Here is a 6188-nt window from a genome sequence, read left to right as displayed (position 1 = left end):
AATATTTTAAATTCTATTCTGAATTTGACAGGGAGCCAGTGGAGAGAAGCTGAAACTGGAGAAATATGATCTCTCCTTCCAACTCTCATTAAAACTCTAGCAGAAGCATTTTAGATTAACTGAAGACTTCTTAGAGAGTTTTTTGGATGTCCAGATAATAAAGAATTACAGTAAGCCAGTCTAGACGTGATAAATGCATGAATCAGTATTACTGCATCATTTTTAGACAAAATATTTCTAATTTTAGTGATATTACGCAGGTGGAAGAAGGCGGTCCTGGTAACTTTTTTAATGTGGGGGTTAAAAGACATGTCCTGATTAAAAATAACACCAAAGTTCTTTACATCAGAACTGGAGGCCAGATTAATGCCATCCAGAGGAGGCGAAAGGCTGCAAAGTTGATCCCTAAGATGTTCAGGTCCAAAAACCATAACCTCTGTCTTATCTGAGTTTAGAAGCAGAAAGTTAAGAGTCATCCATGTTTTTTTGTCTGTAAGACATGCTTGTAGTTTAAGTAACTGGTTGGATTCATCATTCATTGAGTATCATCAGCGTATCAATGGAAATTTATCCCATGCTGTTTAATAACTTTACCTAAAGGAAGCATATATAAAGTAAAGAGGATTGGTCCAAGCACTGAACCCTGAGGAACTCCATGACTAGCTCTGGTGTAAGCAGATTCATTAATATTTATAAACTGGAATCTGTCAATTAAATAAGACAAACCATTTCAGAGCCGTTCCTATAATCCCACTATCGAATTCAAGTCTCTGTAATAATTGTGATCAGTTGTATCAAGTGCAGCACTGAGATCTAACAGGACAAGAATGGACACAAGTCCACCATCTGAGGCCATGAGAATATCATTAGTAACTTTCACCAGTGCTGTTTCTGTGCTATGATGAGCTCTRAACYCTGACTGAAACTCCTCATATAGATTATTTCTATCCAGATGTTCACATAGTTGATTTGCAACTATTTTCTCAAGAATTTTTGAGATGAATGGGAGATTAGATATAGGTCCATAGTTGGCCAGAACTCCAGAATCAAGATCAGGTTTCTTAAGTAAAGGTTTAATTACAGCAACCTTAAAGCTCTGTGGCACATAACCATTTATTAGAGATAAATTAAGTACATCTAAAATATGGATATTAATTAAGGGAAATGCTTCTGTAAACAGTCTGGTTGGGATGGGATCTAGCAGACATGTTGTTTGTTTGGATGAAGCTATTATTTTAGATAATTCAGAGAGCTCAACAGGACAAAAACTGTCCAAACATAAATCAGGTTCTAGTGACACTAAAGCTGCCTCATCTGACAGAGAATCAGAGACGGTAGCAGGAAGGTTGGCATGAATTTTATCCCTTATTAAAATAAATTTATCTGTAAAGAATCTAATGAAGTCATCACTACTTAAAGTTATAGGGATACATCTCAACAGAGATAGGACTTTTCATTAGTCTAGCTATAGTACTGAACAGAAACCTGGGATTGTTTTTATTCTCTTCTATTAAAGATGAATAATATACAGTTCTAGCTTTACGAAGGGCTTTCTTATATGTTAGCAGGCTGTCTCTCCAGGTTAAATAAGATTCTTCTATGTTAGTGGAGCACCATTTTCTCTCTAGTTTTCTAGATGCCTGTTTTAAAGAACGTAACTCTGAATTAAACCAAGGAGTCGGCTTCCTCTGATCGATAGCTTTCTTTTTTAGTGGAGCAATTCCATCAAGAGAGGTTTGGATTAAAGTTGTAATATTATCAACAAGTCCATCTAAGTTACTGTTCTCTGTTACATTTTTCTGTAAGACAGAGGAAAATAAAGATGGAAGAGATTCTTTAAATTTAGCTACAGCATTCTCTGATAAACATTACTATAATGAAATTTACTCTCAGTAGCTATATAGTTAGCTAATGTCAACTCAAAGGTTATTAAAAAATGRTCAGAGAGAACAGGATTGTGAGGATATATCATTAAGTTCTTACTCTCTACACCATACGTCAGAACCAGATCTAGAGTGTGATGAAGAGAGTGAGTAGGTCTGTGGACATTTTGAGTAAAACCAATTGACTCAATTAAATTACTAAAAGCTATATTTAAGCCATCACTTTCACTATCAACAAGAATGTTAAAATCTCCCAATATTATAATTTTATCAGTATTTAATAATAAATCAGTCAGAAAATCTGAGAACTCTGATAAAAACTGAGAATAAGGGCCTTCTGATTTCCATTTTGGATGAGAAAGACTGAGGGACAAAGACTCAAATGAATTATGTCTAATATTAGATTTAGCATTAATTTATAGTTCTGACTTATAAACTGCAGCTACTCCTCCACCACMACCTGTTGTTCTAGGAACATGACAATTTAAATAATTAGCAGGAGTGGATTCATTTATACTAACAAAATCCTCCTGTTGTAACCAGGTTTCAGTAAGACAGAATAAATCAATATGATGATCAGTTATCAGATCGTTAACTAACAGAGACTTAGAAGAAAGAGATCTAATATTTAATAAACCACACCTAATAGTTTTTTTTGTTTTGTTCTGGTAAAGTAACCGTGTTTATTTTTATAAGATTTTTATGATTTATTTTTCTAGAATTTTAATATTTATTTAATTTGGTCTGTGGGGCTAAAACAATGTTAATGGGGGTTTGGGTGGGTAATAAAGGAGAAGCAGCAGAGAGATGTGTGTAAGACTACAACTCTGTTTCCTAGTCTGAACCCTGGATTGTCAATAAGTTCTGTGGTCAACAAAGTTAGCTAAATTCTTAGAGAGGAGAGCAGCTCCAGTCAGGGTGGGGTGGATGCCATCAGACCAGGTTTCCCCCAGAAAGAACTCCAGTTATCCACGTAGCCAACGTTGTTTTCAGAACACCACTTAGATGCCCAGCGGTTAAATGAAGACATGCGACTAAACGTCATCACTGGTCAGGTTAGGTAGGGGGCCATTGAAAACTACAGAGTCCGACATCGACTTTGCGAAGTTACAGACYGAAGCAACGTTAATTTCAGTAACCTCCGATTGACGTAACCGAGTATCATTACCACCGATGTGAATCACGACCGTACTGTACCTAGCATTAGCATTAGCTAGTAGCTTCAGGTAGGATTCAATGTCACCCGCTCTGGCTCCTGGAATGCATTTAATCATGACCGTTGGAGTCCCTAAATCCACGTTTCGGACTATGGAGCTGCCAATAACCAGGGTTTGTTTCTCGACCGGAGTGTCGCTGAGTGGGGAGAAGCGATTTGAAACATGAACGGGTTGATGGTCGGGAGGTTTAGCTTTAGCACTGTGCTTTTTCTGGGCCTTCACCCAGCTAGCTCGGGGTGGTGGCCTCACGGGATTCACCAAGGGRCCGCTAACAGGAGAGGCATCTCTCGGCGGCTCCTCCATGCTAGCCTGACTAGCTGTTGGCTTCTCAACAGCGCAAAGCCGAGCTTCTAATAAAGACAGCCTCGCCTCTAAATCTGCCATAAGTCCACATTTAATACAAATGTTGCCACCGCTAAAAGAGGCAGGGGAGTGACTAAACATCTCACAGATGGAGCAAGTGAGGAAAACCGAGCTCGGAGAAGAAGTAGCCATGATGCTAAGCAAATGTCAGCGAGGGCTACAAGATCTCGAAAAACACAAATATAAACCAAGAAGTGTTGAGAAATAAAATATGTTTTAAGCATAGTCCCAATAAGAAGAAACTATATTGAGTGATTTAGGACTGGAAGTAGAACTGTGCAAAGTAAGATAACCCAGTGAGTTAAAGAAATTCCCAAACAAACAAACAAATTGCCAAGCACCAGCAGCAAAGCAGAAAATGAATTAATACGATACCCCACGTCTAACCTCACCCTGTCTCCTGAAAACACGAGCAGGTGTACGGAGGAGACGGTTTTGAAAACTAAAGTTTTGAGGTGCTTGTTAGCGGAGCAGTCTTTCACTGTCAGCGTCTCAGCGTCCCCTCAGCGTCTCAAATAATTAAATTATATTTAATTATTTTTATTGCTTTTTCCCACAATTTTTTTAATTTCCACATGTTGCCTGAAAAAGCTCTTCGAATCTGAATGATCTCTTTGACTCTGAACGATCTCTTTGCCTCGTTCAGAGTCAAAGACGTCGTTCAGAGTCAAAGAGATCGTTCAGAGTCAAATCGCCTCACATGACTGCCCGCTGCTCCACTTGGGTGTTTCTCACATGGGACGGGTTAAATGCAGAGCACAAATTTCATCATTGAATGGGAACATACATTGAATGACAAAAAACATACCTTTTCCTTTACTTTTTTTTTTACCTTTACATTTCTCTGTCTCCTGTATTTGCATTTCTGCCTCCTTATGTAAATAAGGTGGGCGGTCCTTCTTGGGTCAGCTCCTCTCCTATTGATCAGCAGACAGGAAGGAGCAGGAACCGAATGCAGATCTACAAACAATTTGCAACAAAGTATTAAGAAGTGAAAATTAGATTTATAATTGTTAAAATGCTCCATTACATTTGATCCTTTAAAAAGTGGGAGGCACATCTACAAACTGTTTTAACTCATACATTGTTCACTGATTTGGATTGAAATACTTTCAAACTAAAGCTGAAAGTCTGCATTTAAAGCACATCTGGTTTATTTGATTTCAAATTCATTGTTGTGGAGTTTACAGCCAAAAAGATGAGCATGGGGTGTAAATCACCACCTTTATCACAATCGATTTGTTTGGATGATGATTTGATATTTCTCGATGTCACAAAGTTTTTAGTGATACCATTTCTATTCAATTCAATTCACAAATCTGTGATTGATAATGTACTGTCATATGACACTGATCCACATCTAGCCTATGGTGAAGATATAGAACAATATGTTTATTTTGCCTCTCTATAATTGAATCATGAACCATTTTATCCATATGGATTGTTGTATTATTACACCACATGAGAATTGATAGATTAGGGATGCAAGTTATCGATTAATGGATTAATCTAAAGTTGATTGATCTTATAGATCGAGTAATGATTAATTGATAAGCGGCCATTTTCCTAAAAACCTGACATTTGTCTTCAAGGGTCTTTCTGTGACATGAAGGGCTATTTTTTTACACACCACATTAAAAAAGTACAGTATTATATTTTATCAAATGTATAGTGCCAGCTGTATTAAACACTGTCTGAATAAACAGAAAATTGTGGATTTCTCACACATTACTAAACTTGGACATATTTACAAAATATAACAAAAGAGTAATCTATTAGGTTGCTAATTGAAAAAAAGGAAAGAAAAAAGTAAAACATTTAATCCACCCCGAACAGAGAAATGTAAAACTAACATTTAAACACAGGGTAACATTTTAATCTAAAGATTTACTCAAAAACAAACTATGAACATGACCTGAGGGGGGTGAAMATWCAAATGAGTACTGGAACTGTGTTTGTTTACATTCCCTGTGGTTCATGCTGCTGCATGATTTGACGTCAGTTACTGTTCATTTGATTTGCTCACTGGCAGGGTTACGTCACACAGATGAGATTAATTTCACGTTAATTATATGTAGTGAATAACTTTTTTTTTGCTTTGTTTTGTTTTGTTATTTCACACTGAGTTAAACTCTACAAAAAGAAGCTAACATTAGCTAAAGTTAGCTTACCTTGCTCGCTGTTGTCCTGCTCTCATCTTTAGCATCATACTGTTGGATGTCCAGTACAGCCTTCGGTTCTTTTCCTTCGAGTTTGTTGTAGTCCATTATTATTGTTGTGTTGCAAATAAAACTAAACAAGATTTGCGTGTTTAATTATGGAGGTGGCCGGCTCTCTGCGCAGCTCAACAGGACTGTGTTTAGAGTAAGGCCAGGCTGATAAAGCAGCAGTGCCATCTACTGGATGAAGGCAAAACTACACTGAAATAAGGTTTAAACGGATGTTTTCGATTAATTGAATGGAAGAAATTTTAATGTAATAAACCATTATTCGACAGTTAATCGTAAGTCGATTAATTGTTTGCATCCCTAGTATAGATGTCCCGATATTCATGGACCTGACTGTACATGCGCGCGCACACACACATACACACACACACACACACACGGGGTTAACTAATCGTCATATCGTCTGCAGGCCTTCTTTTCCTCCATCACAGACATGTGTGAGAACGGTGGGAAGCGGCCGGTGTCAGAGGTCAGCGTGGGCTTCACCAAGGAGCAGG

General features: G+C 37.6%; 1 protein-coding gene across 1 annotated transcript in view; it reads left to right on the top strand.

Moving 5' to 3' along the window:
- dnajc27 (DnaJ (Hsp40) homolog, subfamily C, member 27) overlaps positions 1 to 6188 on the top strand; it is a gene marked incomplete in the record, with an annotated part of 14193 nt that overhangs the window by 5309 nt on the left and 2696 nt on the right.

Source organism: Austrofundulus limnaeus, unplaced genomic scaffold (assembly GCF_001266775.1).
Source record: "Austrofundulus limnaeus strain Quisiro unplaced genomic scaffold, Austrofundulus_limnaeus-1.0 Scaffold613, whole genome shotgun sequence".
In the NCBI taxonomy this organism is placed as follows: domain Eukaryota; kingdom Metazoa; phylum Chordata; class Actinopteri; order Cyprinodontiformes; family Rivulidae; genus Austrofundulus; species Austrofundulus limnaeus.
This window is presented reverse-complemented; position numbering and strand designations above follow the sequence as displayed.